The following is a 19,046-nucleotide window of genomic DNA, read 5'->3' as shown; positions in this document are numbered from 1 at the left end:
CTGTCTGTACACAGAGCAGCAAGACTAAGCGCATTTCTGCAAAGATAACTCGAATACTTTGAGCGATGGCAAAAACTCACCAGTTTTTGCCAGAGAATGAGAAATGCCATTCACCATCACTTAGCATTAGTTCGAGATGCTAATGTCAGCTCAAATGCTGAGGACAAAATATGAAGGCTTTTTGATGGACCATTTCTGGCCATGTGTGCTGTCTGATTCTATTTTTTGTCCAGATTAAACACGTGAAGAGGGGATTGATAAGACAATGGCAAACATGACGGGCAAGCAGGAATAAGTCACCAGGGAAATAGTGCAGGAATTTGCATGTGGGTGGTGGGACAACACCATAGCTATCCACTTCTTCATAACATAAATGTAGAAATGTACACAGAATTTCATGACTTTGGAGAGTCACCATACCAGGGATGGGTAACAACAGGGTATTGTTGTATAGCTAATTAGATCAAATGAAGTGTATCACGACTACATATAGGTGAAGTAGAGAGCTAGGTATGGGGCATAGTTTTTTTGAGTGGGATTGATTCTCATTTTTTTGGAGACAGAGGAATTTTTGAGATCGTCCTTAAGAATGAGAGTCTGTTAAGTAAGGCAGGTTAGGTAGCAGGTACAGAAATACAGGACACACAAGACAGACAAGGATAGTGATAGGCACAAAAGGTTGGGAGACACCATGATTGAGGATAGTGTAGATAAAAGCAAAACCGAAGCCTCAGACAAAGGATATGGCTCACAGCTATAGAACGACATATCCAAGTAGAAAAACTGAGCCAAACCACCACGGCTGTAGAAGTTAGTAATGTGGTTGATTGGTTAATTGTATTTTAATTAAGTTGAGCTGCTTATTGGATGAGTATGTGTTTAAATAAGATGAAGAAGTTAGTAACAGTAGTCTGATGAAGCAGTCAGTGTGATCATGAAAGTGCTTACTTATTTCTAGCACTTTTTGTAATAAAGTTGTGTTTACTACAGCCATGGTGGTTTGGCTCAGCCTTTCTACTTGGATGATTGGGGATAGGTAGGGACATCAGAGGTGCATCCATATCCAGCTTGAGAGCAGTGAGAATCTAGTCTTTACTTTCAGAAGTGTCATCATGATCTCCTGTGTCAGTTGCCTGGGTCAGTGCCTGATGTGACATCAGTTTGTCAATACCACACAGGACCTTTTCAGCTCTGCCAATTCGGGCACTGAGATCTCTTTCCATTATGCTCTCCATCAGCCCTACCAGCTCCTGACTTGTGAGAAAATTGCCACCTTCACTAGTACTACACCTAGAGGGTACTACTGCACCAGTAGCTGGGACAGAGCTACGTAACTCAGGTGTAGCAGGTAGGGCAGGCGTTGAGAAGGCAAGACTGACAGGTTGAGACCCAGATGTGCTGGGTATCTGCGCTGACTGTGCACAGCCATCTCTGTTGGTATGTTGGGCCGAAGAGCCACACCACAGTGGTCATTTATCTCCCTGTGCTGATGATCATTTTGTTTTCAGGAGCAATGTATTGAAAAAAAAAAAAAAAAAAAAATATATATATATATATATATATATATATATATATATAAATATAATGTGTGTGTGTGTGTGTGTGTGTGTGTGTGTGTGTGTGTGTGTGTGTGTGTGTGTGTGTGTGTGTGTATGTATATATATACATATATATATATATATATATATATATATATATATACATATGTAAAAAAGATAGATATGGTGGGGGGAGACAAAAAGGAGAGAATTAGATCAATGGCATGTCACATTATTTTATTATTTTAATACATAAACCAATATGAGAAATAAATAAGTACACCTTTGCCACATCTAGATATGATGGGAAGGCATTACTATGTCATAAAATCCATCACAATGGTATGATATGACAAACAGAAACATGTATTTGTCTATGCCATATCAGATATATGTTTTCAATGCTAATAAGTTCAGTAGCAAAAACTGAATTGTTAATGTCATGCAGTACTGCAGTTAATATCTTATAAATACTATCCTGTAAAAAAATAATGCCTGCTGGTGTGTATTGAACCCACTCATAGTTAAGCTGATCTACTCATTGCCTAATGTATTCACCAAGAGCAATTGCAGCAGGCATGTATGCTTGCTAAAAAAAGTTAAAGTATGTGTGCTCAAGATAATATAGAGCAATGGACTGAAAATGCTTCTCTGCCTTGCACTCAGACCTGGTTCATACTTATGTCTTGCCTCTAAGATGTGTTAGTCTGTCCTGATGCACCTCACGGTTTTCAGCTATCTCTTCTGTAGCTGTGTAGTAGATAAAAGAAAAAAAAAATATGAAAGCATAATGACTGTCTTGGCTGGGTAATTAATACTATATCATAAGACTGTTGATGGTTCACTTTACTTATACAACTGTAGGGTGTTTGCAATCTTAAATTCATTCTCCCTTTGTCTCAGGAGGACCTGCTTGCACCTCTTCATGTCACTCTTGTGGTGACAACATTACTCCCCAGTGTGTGGGATGCCAGTTGCACTGGAGACAGCCTTGGTTAAGCTATTCCAAGGCTCAGCCTTATACTGAGACCCAGTATAATCATACAGCAGCAGCCTTTGACTATAGCTTTTGCTGAAGAGTGCCACAAAAATTCTGGACTCCTCAACACCCCACCTTTGTGCTCTTAATAGAACACCATCCCTCCCTTCACCAGCTATGTCTGCAGAAGCAAAGCAAGATATAGGTGTCCGAACTGCGCCTGATTCAGATCTTGTATGTAACAGCTTGTGTGAAAAGACATACAGGCTTGCCAGATGCATTTGCACAGTGGAAAGCACACGGATGTCTGGGCAGACACATTGGCACTGATTACATCAAAAAGCATTGACTGTATGAAGGAGGGCAATGAGATTTGGCCAGGTGTAATGCTCATCCTACTGACACATGTTCCAGTGTTAAACACTGAAATGCTTCATAGTGTTTGTTGTAATCATTGTTGGTTGGGAAAAAATGGTATGAGATATGACATATTGGGTTGATGAGACTTAAACACTAGGAAGATTGAATAGTACCACCTTAGATTTGAACCCATAAGAAAAAGAAGGTAGTTAACCTTTATTTATTAACTGTCAATGCTACAGAAGAATTTGCCTTTTAAAATGGTAATTAGAGATAACTTACGCATGAATGGAGATATAATTCAGATATGTCTGTATTTGTGTCACATTAAGTAGTCATGGGAGTGCATTTCTATGTAAAAAGCAGTATTTGTGGCTGTGAATACATTTTGGATGCATGGAGTTGCATGACCTGAGTAATACATGTTGGGGTATGTTACATTCATAGAAAAGTTAAACACTCAAAAACCAAAAAAAAAGTGCTGAAAACCAGGTTCTTGACCGGAAAAAATGCTGTACAACCCCAAACAATTATAAAGTGAAAATTGCTGGTATGTGATCCAGTTCAAATGAAAAAACTTTCACAATGAATAAACAGTCCAAAAAGTAACAAAAAGAAAGACAACTTTAATCCAATAGTTCATCAAACCACGAGCGCTTTCGCCTGGTATTACCAGGCTTTTTCAAGTATGTTACATTCATACTTCACAAGGCATACCTTCTTAAATGCATACTTATGATATGTGATGAGTCATAATAGTTATAAAAAAAAACTGTTGTGCAAATCATACCAATGCAAGTGCATTTGAAATTCTGCTACTCTTTGTAAAAGCATTTGTAAACTGGATTCAAACCCTGAATCAGCTGTCCTCTTTCTCTAAGCTCACTGCCCTTATACCTTCTGCTACAGAGAAAGTTATATGACAGATGCATCATGAATTTTCTTCACCAGCTCCAGGCTCATTTGTGCTATAGAAGGCAGCCCAAATTACATTTTTCACTTTTTTCCTTCAGCTTGAACCCAGTTTGCATGCTGCCAAGTGGAGCATAAATGCAAAAGGCATAAAAAAAGAAAGAAAAATACATTGTATTGCAGAGCAACACATTTACTGGATATATGTAGTGAGGAACACAGTGGTTATAGCATTAGCATGACACATTCATCCTTTTCACATCTGTTTACCACATTACAAGAAGCATTTAAGTGACACTTCATCAAGATTTCATATAATGGCAATTGTTTTGAAAGGGGACATACAGAGATTGACAGGAGGTCATTCTTACCACAGTACATACAATACTCATGACATAAAAGTTTACAATAAAATGTTTTACTGTCATGATGAATACTTGGGAGATATGGATAAGTCCTCCAGCATATATGACACATATGTCCACATTACTCATGTTAGTGCTTTTGTGTTATCACACTTTAAAAAATGTCATATGTTACATCTGGAGCACATATTATTAATGATAAGAACAGGTGAGTTTACAACAACAATACATTTGTAACATCAATTCATATAGATTAAGTTAGTTAAGACTTTTAGCATCTATCATAGACGCTAGCCTGTTCATTTCATATATAATATTGGGTGTCTATTTATTCTGAATCCAGTTATAAAACATTTCTATAAACTGGATTTGAACCTTGCATTATGTGTTCTCTTTCTATAAGCTCGCTTCATTTACATCTTGTGGCACAGAGATAGCTAGCTGAGAGGTGGAATGACTTCACTCTTTACTGTCCAGAGTGCTGAGGTAAGTGCTCCTGCACCAATCTCAAGTGTGCTACTGATGACAATCCAAACTGAATTTGTCATTTTTTACCTTAGGAAGTGAGCTCTTTTTCACTGCTAGGGAATGATGCCAGTCAAAACTGCATACTGACAAACAGTGGGCAAACAAAGCAGATAAAAAATTAAACAAAGGAAACATTGTGAAATGAGTATTTAAAATGTGCATGTCTGATATTACTTTCACTTTCTTGCCTTACAACATGAGCATACGCTACTTAAACATCAGTACGTTCATATAAACAGCACTCTATCTGGATTTGGACCATCAAAACAGTGAATTAGCAGCACACAGCTGAGATTGCTATCAATATTTGCCAGAGACACGGGCATATAATAGGAAGAAAAAATATATTACATATAGTAAAGATGTGAGATTATATCAATTAACATTGAAGATTAACAGATACAAGCTCTGAAAGATGTCCTTTGTAATTTGCCAGTAGATATGTGGATGAATGTGATCTTAGCAAGAGTTAAGCTGATAGTTCCTCACACACTATGAAATAAATATCTGCAACACTGCAGCTGTTTTTTTCTCTTTATTTTGTGAGCAGCATTCTCTTCTCTATGATTTTCTAACAACAATGCTATCTCATTTGCATTGCTATTGATATGTGTTTCAATGAATAATGTGCATCCTTAGAATTACAGAAGAATTGTTACTCAGAGGCACAAAGTATAGTCATAAACAATTCATAAAAATGTTAAAACCCAGAATTAAGTGCAAGTCTCTTGTCCCCTACAGACCCCTCATAAGTGTACATCAAAGAGGACAGACTGCAAAAGATGGATTGTTCCTGCAGTCAGGCTAATCATTCACTCTTGCAATCCCTTAGCAACTAAAACTTCTCAGTGCTCGTCCTTGAAGTGGTAGGATGTATGCATGCAATTGTGTAGGCCCTTGCACCATGTTTACATTCCTTACACTTAGTGCAGATTGTGGAATTCATGAATAGTAATGAGATCACACCTCAGTGGGATGAATCTGCACTATATCAAGGTAATCATGCAGATAAGGAACTTTTATTGTGGAAGGGGAGACTGTTTGGATCCAGAAATCTCCATACTGCTATTTGCTTGCAAAACTCATTTCTAGTTTCACAACTGACTTGGTGCAAAGGTATCTTGCTGTTATTTTACAAAAATGCTGTTTTACATCCATTGCTTTACTGTCTGCATTGTTTGTCCCTTGCTGTTGGCATAGCCATGTATCTCAAGTTATTTTTCTCAGCTGGAGTGCCTTCTGTGTGGAGTCTGCATGCCCTCCCCATGGTCGAGTGGCCTCCGAAAGACATGCATGAATGGGCTTGCCTTTGCTGAAGGTTGGGTGTCGGTCTGGCAACTTGGCACCATAAAAAAAAAAAATCTACTGCCAATCATTAGCGGACCGGAGTTCCGCTGTGGCGACCCCTAACCGGGAAAAGCCAAAAAGACAAACAAACAAACAACAAATGTTTGTAAAGAATGTAACATAACATTATGAAAACTTTTCTCTGGCCATCTGAGTAGGTATTGCAGAAGATTATTGTATCACTTAGTAGCAAGGTCAGCGGTTTACATTTGTAGCCTACAAAATGTGTTAAGCCTGTGTTTGCCCTCCATACAAGTGGATATCCAACAACAGTTTTAGTCATTTGGAATGTAAAAGTATACATTGTTTTGTTAATGATGCAATCTACTACAGAGCTACATACCTATTCTCTTCTTTGCATAACTTTTACAGTTGCTTTTCATGTGCTTTATTTTTTGGGGGGAGTTCTGCATTAACTTATGTGTACTTATAGCGAACTTTACTTTTTAATTATTTTGTGCATGATGGATTAATTCATACATATTTGTTTTGTTAACAATCAATTGTGCTTTAGTTTTCTATTGTTTGCTTCTTTTATGTTTCATCTCATACAGGGCTATGGTGCCCCAAGACGTCTGCATCCCATAAACCACCATGCAATGATGCAGAGAATGAAGTTATCATCCAGGTACTATGTCAACATGGCTCATTCCTCTTAGACAGCAGAAGATAACAAGTTGATGACTGTATCTGGGAGCAGGTGGTTTACTTTGTAAATGTTTAGGAGCCCATAGATGTTCATATCAGAAAATCGAACATAAGGCCAATGACATAATACATGCAATAGTTAGGGATGCTGCAGTTGGCCAGGAATGTATGGCTACAGAGGGTAGTCCTGCTATCGAGCCACCAGTGTCAGAAACAGAGGAGTTTCTGTCCTCTGTCAGAGATCCCAGACACTTCAACAGAGAGTTCATATAGAATTGTTGACATTGCTTCTGACATGGAGGACAGTCCAAGTGTGTATACTGAAGACTTGCCAGGTATGCAATACAATTAAATAATTTGCACTCACTTCTTTGATGTCAAAGTTGTCCTTATGTATTCCCTCCCACCCTATGCCAATAAATATGAATGTGGCCTACCCATTGCACATTTTTTTTTTACTCATGGTTGCATATATGAATGGGCAACTGAAATGCTTAATGCATATTATTGAACAAAGTAGACATCAGTCATACACTGTTACTGACATTACTTTTCACCTGAGACATGTTTCAGCTTAAAGACATATAAGTATTTACACATGGGAGTAATCAGTTATCCAAGTCTTATATTTTGTTTTTCATACAGGTTCCACACTTACCTAGGGTCTCAGATGAGGGTGGCAGAGGTTGCATATTTCATCTAGTGTTTCCCTGTCCACCCAGTATCACTGTACAATTTCTGTGACATGCAACCCATGATAAGTCAGAGTCTAAATACCCTTCTTCTTCTTCTTCTTGGCAGAGGGCTAGCAGTAGCATCAGCACCTTGAATTAAAGCCTGTTGCACATATGGTTATTAATGGCAGCAGTAACCCTTAATTTTTTTTTCTAACTGTAATCATGGCTGTATTCGAATGAGGTTTAGATATGAGGACAAATGGCTACACTAAGTTTACACAATTCCCTTATACCTTCCTCAATAGCTCAGCCATGTTGGATTCATTAATTAGCATATCATTTGTCTATGTAGGCTGTCAATAGCATATTCTGCCATTTACCCTTGTTTTGAAGTTCTACATTAAGTGTAGATCTAAGTGAGATGTTTAATGAATACATTATAGTGTGCTAACATGTGTGTGGCACACAGAGATGTCTGCATGATAGCAGCACTTCATTTAGGTATTCATGAATCCAGCCCTTGGTGTTTTATTTTTTCTCTAATTCAGGTTTAACCAGTATATGCTAATATACAAACTAATGAATAACAAAGATCTTGGCAAATGGCATTTGGATAAGTAAAGCACTTCTTGTTCTGAAGTAAACCACACAACACAAATGACCCATATGCTTCATTCTACATCAGTCACAAGCTATCAACAACTACTTAGGATTGTTGAGACTGGTAAGTAGTGAATACACCCAGACATACTTTTTTTCTGAATGCAGTTTTCTAAAATCCATTTCAGTAACTGACTACAGGCAGATTACATTTCCCTTAAGACATTGCCATAAAGGTGTTTTGGATTAATTCATATTGTCCTTTATTCACTGCTGATATTAAAAAAATATATATATTACTTACTGCTATTGATACTATGTTACTGCTATGAATAGGTGAATAGACAAATACTAGGCTATTAGTTTGCAAATGGTTAGAATCAAACCCTAAACTTTGTACCTGTGATGTTAAGGCCTTAACCATTATGCCAACCCTTCCCCCATGAAGCAAGCTACTCAGTGGTCAAACCTGATACCACCAAATGGTCTGTTTCTCTCCCAATGTTGTGGGAAAAATATATTTTTTTATAAATCTCACCAGAGTGGGGAACTGTGAGGAGCAGATGAACCTCAACTTTCATTTTGAGTTCTAGTTTTAATAGAACAATTGCACAGGAGAGGCTGTTGGTCAATGGCAAAAGATAACCTTCAGCTATACCGGCTACATTAATTTTTTTTGCTTGACTTCATCTTAGGAATATAACCATGGTCTGTCACTAAAGTATACTCATGTAAAACTATGTTAAGAATTCCATACTTTGGATTTCTTCTTCCCAAATAGATATCCATCTACTGCCCTTAGGCTAACATAATTATTTGTACCCTTCCTCCTCCTTCAGACTGGAAACCAGAGTCAGGATGAACAGTTTTGACCAGAAATAGATACCTGCTATTTCCCTAAGACCCACATCCCTGGGTCATCCTCATGACCAGCTTCTGGTAGTCTGAAGTCACTCAGCACAGCAATGACCTAAGCCTTTTATAACTCCACAGTGCCTAAAGTACTACAAGAATGGGATCTGTAAATTAAGATTTTTGACTGAGGCTGGGTAGACAGAATATATATGTGTTCCATGTTCTATTATAGATATATATTCAGTGTTGCAACACAAGGGCAGTTAATTTGCATACAAAGAACATTTGGAGAAAGCTTGGCACTTTGAGGCTAGATGTAGCATCTTTGCTGGGAAAATATTTTTTTCATTATTGTGAGCCACCTAGTGTGGTATGTGAAATTAGTTGTAATGTGTGCATTTGGTAAAATACTGGTATAGAGCAATTCTTTAAAAACTAATTCTAGCATATTTTGCACAAGAGAGCTTTGCAAGATCTTAATAATAGTATGGAGCGATTCTTTAAAAACTTTAATGCTGGCATATTTTACACAATAGAGCTTTGCAGGATCTTACAGATAATTCCATACATATAGTAACCATAAGTATTCAGGAAAAAAAGTTAATGATAAGGAAACCTTTCATTATGAGCACATAGACAGCAAATCATGTCTTATCATAACTTAAAATTTCTTTAGGACTTATGCATGAACAACAGTAAAATAAAGTCATTCAAATAAAAGCAGCAAATTACAATAAACTCTGGCAGTTCAGCACAAATGGAAAAGGGTATTAGTTGCAAACAAGCTTTGTTCTGTTGTCTGAGGAATGATTCTTGTGGTCTGCTCTTGCAAACTATATGAGTCTGAACAAATCATTTAACCAGAGGGAATGTCTGTACAATCCTTGAAAGGAAATAGTTGTTCCTAGTGAGTTTATCCCCAGGCAACAAACAAATAAAATTCAATAAAAATGAATAAGATGGTTATCTACTCCATGTTCTTTTAGCATTGAACACAATCCTGATGATTCAGAAAACACTCCACAACGGGCATTAAGAGATGTGTCCAATAGAGACTGCTTTAGCAATGCAGAAAAATGCAATTCAGCGACAAGTTAGCTGCAATGAAGAAATATTTCATTATGAACCAATATGCATTTCTCTGACTCACCCATAACTACTGATGATGCCAATCAGCCCTTTACTCTGGTAGTTACCACTGGTGGCTCATGCATCACATTGGCACAGGTACCCCACATTTAGTCTCTCACACACATGCACACATTCATACCACACACACACACACACACACACACACACACACACACACACACACACACACACACACACACACACACACACACACACACACACACACACACGCACACATGGAGCCACTCATCTCTCTGCATACACTCACACATGAATCCATACACATACACGCTCACACCCCTGGAAAACTGTCTGTCCACTGCACTCCACAGTACTTACCTGCGATGCAATTTCATGCATTGGAAGCAATGGGCGAACATGAGCCTTTGGTTGTGTCCATTAACGTATCTATTCTGGCTAATTAACATAGGCCAATCCCCAGGAATGCCTCATTAGCATTTGTAGTAGGCTGCAGTGACAGCCCACCATGGGGTTGTACTACTTCATGGTGCAACACCGTTGTAAGGCTGTTTCTGAATCAAAAATTGTTACAGCAAGGTGTACACCAGGCTTACACTTGTAATAACCTTCCTATGTCTGCCTATATGTGATCTGTACAAATATCATAACCTGCTCAATCCATCTCACAGTGATGCTGTTCGATATGCTACTGCAATTCATTTATTACTTATCACTAAGAAATGTTTCTGCTATTCACTACACAGCTTATGTACTTCAGTCCTAGGTATATGGAGCCATTATACTAAAAAGACATAAATATTTCAGTAATCAGAAAGAGGTCCTTTAGCACATTAGCTCCTTTTTTATAGAATAACCCACCAGCCTGCATTAGAAAGTCATAGTCCCACGATGCAAGTAAAGCTTAAGTTAGTGCTTAGTATAAAAACCACACTCTCTGCAACTGGTATTGCATACATAATCATACTGTTCTCCTGCATCCATTCTGTATATTCCTGATTGATATCCTCCTCAAGCTTAGGAGCCACACATACATTCCAAAATACGAATGTATTATGAAAATAAAATTGCCAAAGATTCCAAAGACAACCACAAGGCATTCTATAACTATGTCAAGAATCTAAATGGCAATGCTCAGATCTGCTGTGAGCTACAACAGAATGGCATTAAATATACTGATCCCAAGGATATTGTCAATATCCTGGCAGATCGATTTAGTGCCAACTTCACCCCCCTCTCACCCCCTAAATGGCCCATCACAATACCGGAAGATTGCCAAATTCCGGTAATAACGGCCACACAGGTACAAAATGCACTATCCAAAGTTAAGAATACAGCATCCATGGGACCAGATGACATCCCGAGCTGTGTACTACATGACCTACAAAATGAACTGGCACCTCACCTAAGTGTCATGTTTAATCATATCTTCACCTCAGGCTTTGTGCCCACTGAATGGTGCACAGCTACAGTTATCCCACTCCACAAGTGGGGATCCACCTTGGATCCCGGGAACTACAGCCCCATCAGTCTGATGAGCCTGAAGTGCAAGGCCATGGAACATATTATCATGGAACTTATAAACAAAGACATTGGCAACCTTAAAACACTGGACCCCACCCAGTTTGGGTTCATGAAGGGCCAATCTTGTCTCCTGAACCTGACTGACTTATTTGAATCAGTCTCCAGAGCTGTGGACGAGGGTAAGGCAGTCCAAACAGCCAATCTGGACCTCACCAAGGCCATTGACACCATCCCCCACTCTGGAATCATATACAAACTTACTAAACTGGGCATTAATCCCTACATCACCCGATGAGTTGCCAACTGGCTTACTGACAGAACCCACACTGTAAAAGTAGCTGACTACAAATCCAGCTCCAGACAAGTGATAAGTGGAGTACCTCAGGGTTCAGTGCTGGGACCTCTCTTGTTTGACATCTACTTCTCTGAAGTACAGGCCAACATTAATGGACTCTGGCTAACAAAGTTCGCAGATGACTGTAAACTGGGAGCCATTACTGAATCCCCAAATGATGTGGATATTCTACAAAAAGGTCTTACAGAAACAGATGCTTGGTGCCAGAGCCATGGGCTCAAGCTCAATGCCAAGAAATGTATAGTTATCCCCTTTGGGAAAAAAACATGTACTCCTTGAATTACCACATAGGTGGTAGTACACTAAACACCGAAAGTGTGATAAGAGACTTAGGGACACAGGTGGACAGTGGTCTCACCTTCAATAACCACATCGCCACAACAGTCAGGAAATCCTTCTATGTGGCACACCTCATCACTAAGGGCTTTTCATCAAGAAAAAAGGAGGTCATTGTCCCACTGTACTCATCCCTCATTAGACCCATTATAGAATACAATGCCCCATTTGGTATGTACCTCTCAAGACATCTGCAACAACTGGAAAGGCTGCAGAAATACCTCACTAAAAGAATCACAGGCCTAAAGCAGATGCCCTATGCTGACTGCCTGAAAAAAACTCCAGCTATACTCTGTTGCATACTGTCTGCTCCGAGGCAATCTCTGCTTAACATACAAGGCCATGTCAAACCCAGAGCTGTTGGACATGCTACACTTAAAGAAATCCCAATCCCTCAGAGCCACATGCTCCAGGGATCTAAACCTTGTCATCACAATAAACAAAACATGCTGGAGGGCTAGGTTCCTGACCCAGAGACTCCCCAGACTCTGGAATAGACTACCCATACATGTCAAGCAGAGTGCCTCTTTGGCCCTCTTCAAAAGGAACCTTGATGGTTGGATGGGAGAAAGGAAATTCACCCCAGGGATCACGTCAGTTGCCCTGCTAGACAGGGGTCCAGGAAAGTAAATAGTGTGGGAAGAAATAGCCAGGGAATTGTTATGGCTAGGCTTGTATAGACCCTAGGGCTGATAGCCTAGTACCAACCTATGAAGCTATGAACCTATGAATGCATAAATGCATGGGCTGATTTCATGTGTTACATAATTTTATGCTGTCTGTGTATTTTACACTAAATGTAGCAAAGTGTGACCTGACTTTGTGTGATATTTAATTTTATAATGCGGCCCTGTCTGTATATTTTACACTAAATGTAAAAACATATGACCTGACTTTCTGTGTGTTGTTTAATTTTATCCTGCCTGTCCGAGTATTGTATAACAAATATGATAATGCATGACCTGATTTTGTGTGTTGTTTAATTTTATGATGCCTGTTTGTATATAATCCTACCTCATCTGTATGTTAACACTGATCTTGGTCTTGTGTGAATGGCTAATGTATAGATTTCCCTTCTGCATTCTCTCCAGTAATTGTCTGTTGATTTATAACCTACACAGAACTGCACACGCATGTACACACACATACACACACACACACACACACACACACACACACACACACACACACACACACACACACACACACACACACACACACACACACACACACACACACACACACACACACACACACACACACACACACACACACACACACACACACACACGGTATGTATATATATATATATATATATATATATATATATATATATATATATATATCTTATGTGTTTTTTTAAAATAAGTCAGTGTATATTCCCTGCTGTTGGTTTCTAGACCTTGGTTTTGGCTGAAACTGATCTTTGGACTAGTCCACTTCCCTTATGATTAATGCATTCTTAAAATGCTGGCAATGTCTTCAACTATAGTATCTGTGATAGTATACATATGGTGGCCATTCCTTCTGTGAAGTGAAACTTTTAAGCTATCTTAAAGAAGGGACAAATGATACTGCATGTTTTTGCAATATGAACTTAAATATTAGAAGTAGCGGTGAATGGAAACACTGTGCCAGTACTGGCCACTTTTGCCTCTGTTAAAACTTAATGTTAAGTGTCACTGTATGCTGCTGAGGTGTTGCAGTCTTTCCTTTTTCATTCAGTAATGCAGATTTTCATTACTTGAGCTCTGACCAGTTTTGTATCTATATGGGTGAATGTGCTTCACTTTTAGCTGTTATCACAGTTAGCATTTATGGACACATTAATCTGAAAAGAATAATCATGTAGATGTGAAATGCAATTGCAGAATGTTGCTGCATATATTCATTGCCTTAAAATCACACAACAGTTTTGTAAATATTTTAACCAGTGGTTTGCAATGCAATAATCAATATGCCAGTGATTTATAGATGGTAGGTTCATGCAGCTTGCCTCAATTTATCTTAAGCTAGAAGGCGGTGAATGAAGCACTCAATATTGTACTGCCTGACAAATTTATAGAGACAGTGGCTCCCACAGGTAGCTTTAACAACCGTTTCCATTCCTACATCAGACTAAAGGCTTCAGTTATAAACCGCTCTCCCTGGTACCTCTGGACATATTTACTGGGTAATTTGTTTTGGTGAACAACTGAAGCCAATGATTGTGTGGATTGTTGTTGTAGTGCGCTATTTTCTCTAGAAGCAATTTAAAAATCAAAAATGTTCACATGAATTAAATGTGTCTAGTGTTATTTCTGGAAAGGGTGCAGAGATGCTAAAAAAAAAAAGAAAAGAAAAGGAGGCAGATTTTTGCAATTACCTCACAGAAATGTGTGTAGTTTGTTTTACAGAGAAACCAGACAGAATGTTTTTCCCCATCTGCTTAGATTCCATCTGGTGTGCTAGATCCTGACAAATGCTACTGTAAAGTAGGTCAGGACGTTCAGAAGAAAAACGTTTTTTTTTCCATTAAGTGAAAACAGATGTTTGTTAACTTAATAGTGATGCAAAGTAGTATTTATTTTTTCAAAGTGATGCACCATGGTTTTCATTTATTGTTTTCATAGTTTGATATACTAACTGAAGTAATTCTTATCAAAACTCTCTTCGGCAAACAATACCCTTTTAAATAATTCCTGAGTAAAACGATATGAACCTGTTCGTATATGAGTATATGGCAATCAGTGTCCACTTAATCATACTTCAAGTCTTTGTGCTGCTTTAAGGCAATTGGTAGCTTATGTGCCACATATAGTCACTTATTTACTCTGGGATGGTTCATGTCCATATTTCATAGAGGCAGGTTCATTGCACACCTGATCCTTTGTAACAGATGAAGTCCTTGTGATATGATGAATGATTAAGATCTTAGATGGAAAAATGGCTTTGTTGCCTTTGTTTCACCTCCTTCACTGTAGTCTCTTGTTTTCTTCTTCAGATTGCACATCAGAATGTTGAAAGTAGTCAAGCACTAAATATCATATGACTGACTACACCTCTAGTTATTTAAAGTCTGTAAGTTTCTGCCTTATGCCTCTATAGATGAACAGGTAATCCTCTGGTATTTCAAACATTGTGAGGATCCACCACACAGATGCTGCCCAATAAAAATCAAGAATATGATCTCCTAACAGAAGCCAGTCGGTCAGACACAGGCACTGTAGTCATTCAATAGAACCAAAGCCCTGGCAGCTGTGATATATATTTATTTATTGCATTTGTTAACCGAGAAAGTCTACTGGGCTTAGGTGAGCCCATTTTTAGTAGAGGCCTGGGGAGAAAAGCCCCACATAACCTTAATAGTACATATAAGAAAAAGTACAATATACAGTGTATATACAGTCTCAATGCATGGAAATAAATATTAAACACAATGGTACAAGTTATTTACAAACATTACACATCAGCATTGTGTACAATTTGATCATTGAGGATGGTGTTAGTCAGGTAGGGTAGCAGTTTTGATATATAAGCAAGTACTCTCATTCAAGGTTAATACATTGCAGACTTGGTACTAAAGAGTTGATAAAGCCCTTGTAGTTTGTTGAATCAGTAAGAACCCAGATGGAAAAGTGATTCTTTGTCCTCTCATCTTTCTCTGTAGTGTCCTGATGTCTTCTCTAGTTGTGTTTTACTGCTCTATCATCATCAGTGCAGTGAATAACACTAAACTGAACAAAGGTCTAGTTAATTAAAATCTGTAAAGCAGTACCTCTACAGAGACCAGCCAATTAAATCCAGCCAACAATCCTTAGGAACCTGGATTATCGGAAACAGGCATTCTGATCCTTCAGTATAATGCAAGTTCAGTGCACTGCCATGAGGAAGCTGCTGCTCTCACTAGAGGCGTATGCAAAGCAAAGTCAGTCTTAGGAAGCTGAAGTGCATTGTGTCAGTAAGGATCCTGGAAGAAAATTGTCATTTGATCTTCCTCTACATCTCCGTAGTCTCTGTTTATTTTATCTAGATTGGATGCCAGAGCACTGCCAGCAGTCCAGTACTGAAAAACACCAGAATGAGCAAATCATCACATATATACCACCCCATGAGAAGCAAGATAATCAAAATCCAGCCTATACCCCTACTGAAGTTGGTCAATCAAAAATGGACTGATGATGCATCAGGAGAACCCAAGTTCAGGTAGCTGTGATATACAAGTCCCTGCTTTCATTACAGGCTGGTACTCTGTTGACCTACTCATAAGTAGCTGATGAGCCCTTGTAGTACACTGAATCAATAAGAGAAAAGATGCAAAGGGGCATAGCTGTCATATCCTTCTTTGTAGTCTCTGATTGTCTACTCTGGTTTGCATCTTACAAATTCAGTCAGTAACCCAGCATTGAAAACACTGAAATAAGCAACCACCCCCAGTTGTTTATATTCTGTGAAGGCTCTGCTTCCAAGAAAAACAGTCCAGTCAAACCACAGCCTATTTCCCCTTCAACCAGTCAAAAAAAGACACTTAGACCCTTCAATGTAACCCAGCTCAAATAGCTGTCATGATGAAGCTTCTAACCTCTCCAGAATTATTTACACTGCAGAACCAGCTACAGGGAGCCAATGCAGTCTTGTAATGTATTGAATCAGTAAGAAACCAGATGGAAAACATATGTGCTTTATTCTCTTTTTCTCTGTAGTCTCTTACTGCTTTCTTCAGCTTGCATGTCTGAACTTTGTTAGCTGACCAATACTGAAGAGCACTGAACTGAGCAAAAATACAGTTATTTGACATCTGTAAAACTTCAGCCCCAATCAAAATCTAGCCTACACCCCTGCAGAAGCTGAACAATCATTAAAATACACTCTGATCTTTCAATGGAACCCAAACTCAGGTAGCTGTCACATGGAACCTCTACTCTCACATGATGCTGGTACATTGTAGACACATTTCTAGGAATCTGATGAAGTCCTTGTTCTGCACTAAATCAGTAAGAAGCCAGATGGAAAAGAGATTTATGGTCTTCTTCTTCTTCCTCTCTATAGTGTCCTATTGTCTTCTTCAGATTTTGCATTAGAACACTGTCAGCATGCAAGCACTGAAATACCTACAACTTTAACTCTAAATCCATAAATTCATAGGTAATTAATATCCAAGTGGTCCATGACAGCATCAAGGAGTGCATCCCAATATCCCAACTTCAGTGGGGCACTATCTAGTTAGCTGACTTGCTCAGGGTCTTACAGTAGGCAAACAGAGGCTGAGGGAATCAATCCCTGGCTTTTAGGAAACAGCTCATTAAGACCTTATAGCTTTAAGCCACTGCATCCACTCAAAAATTCCACATGCCTAGTAAATACAGATGAACCTATGAAAACACACACATACACACACACACACACACACACACACACACACACACACACACACACACACACACACACACACACACATGCACATTCCTTTAAAGTTATATGCTCTCATGCTGACAGAGTAATGAAAACCAGTCTTGATATTTTATCAACCCCTGCTTGGGAAGGTACTTTTCAGTAGTATTACACATCTAGTGTTTTATTGCTATTTTCTTTCTTAAAACTTTTACTGTGATTTGCAGGGTACATTTCCTTACATAATTGTCCAACAGTAGGTATTTGCAAATTGCAAATGCTAAAATCAGAGCAAAAATGTCTTATGAAACATTGACAGAGGAAAACTAGTGATAATTATTGTTTTCCTGATGATCAGGATGATCACTGGTTTGCACGTATCAAAAAAAAAAAAAAAAAAAAAAGAAATTCCATTTTCATAAGAAAAAAATCCAGAAATGAAACCCTTTACTTTAAACTGTAACTTCCAGTCATTATTATGATTTTATTATAATTTCCAGTGCTTATCTATATCTATCTATCTATGGAATCTCTGCATTTCATTGAACGTCCATTTGGTTGATGAGTGCTAGGCTTTGTGCTTTAAATTGAATGTATGGATACCTGAATAGTCAAAATGTCTTGAGTATGTTTCATCAAGACAGGGGAGTGGGGTTTGGAGGGGTGAGAGTCTTTGTGTGTGCATTTTAAAGTTAGGGTTAGAGTTGGAAATAGCCAGTGGTGGCTCGTGATATCGGACTGCAGCCCCCCCAGCTGTGAATCACAATGGTACAGTAGAAGCTGTGGATTTCTTTATTGCAGGAGAAATGCTTAGTACAGAGACTGAAACAGAAACAGAGTTATTACAGGTACAGAAACAGAAGTGTGTGTATGGAGACACAGAGTGCAAGTACAGCTTTATTGCAGGAAAACATCAGAGTGCAGGTACAGAAACTGAAATGGAGTGCAGGAAAACATCAGAGTGCAGGTACAGAAACTGAAATGGAGTGCAAGTACAGATTTATTGCAGGAGAAACAGCAGGGTACTGAGATAGGAGTGTGTGTAATGGCCCACTTCATGTCTGGAGGGGGGTAGAGAATACCGCAGGCTTGAGCCCTGTACCTTAGAGTCAGGTAGCAAGAGCCTGAATTCCCTACCCACCACCATTTGTGACCACTCTGCAGACTTTTGCCTCATATTATTCTTCTGTTCCTCATAAACTCTGTGGTTTCTGGATTGGATGTAATTCAAATAGCTGTTGATGGTGTAGTGGTGCAGTGGTAGCATTGTTGCCTCACAGCTAGAGGTTCTTTGGTTTGATTCTTGGTTGCGGTGCCTTCTGTGTGGAGTCTGCATGTCCTCCATGGGTTTGCTCTGGTGTTCTCCCATGTTACAAAGACATGTGTATGGAATGTTTCTCCCTGAGCCTCTGCTGAAAATCACCTTTTGTTCCAAGTCAAATTTTCCTGGTTAACAAATGTTAAATAAATAATAAATGACAGACTTTTCAATTTCAGACTTCATATTCTTCAGAAGGTACATGGTAACACAAAACCTTTTAT

The sequence above is a fragment of the Protopterus annectens genome, chromosome 10.part0 (genome assembly GCF_019279795.1).
Source record: "Protopterus annectens isolate FY-2018-M chromosome 10.part0, PAN1.0, whole genome shotgun sequence".
Classification (NCBI taxonomy): domain Eukaryota; kingdom Metazoa; phylum Chordata; order Ceratodontiformes; family Protopteridae; genus Protopterus; species Protopterus annectens.
The sequence above is the reverse complement of the archived record's forward strand: the minus strand, read 5'-3'. Positions refer to the sequence as shown.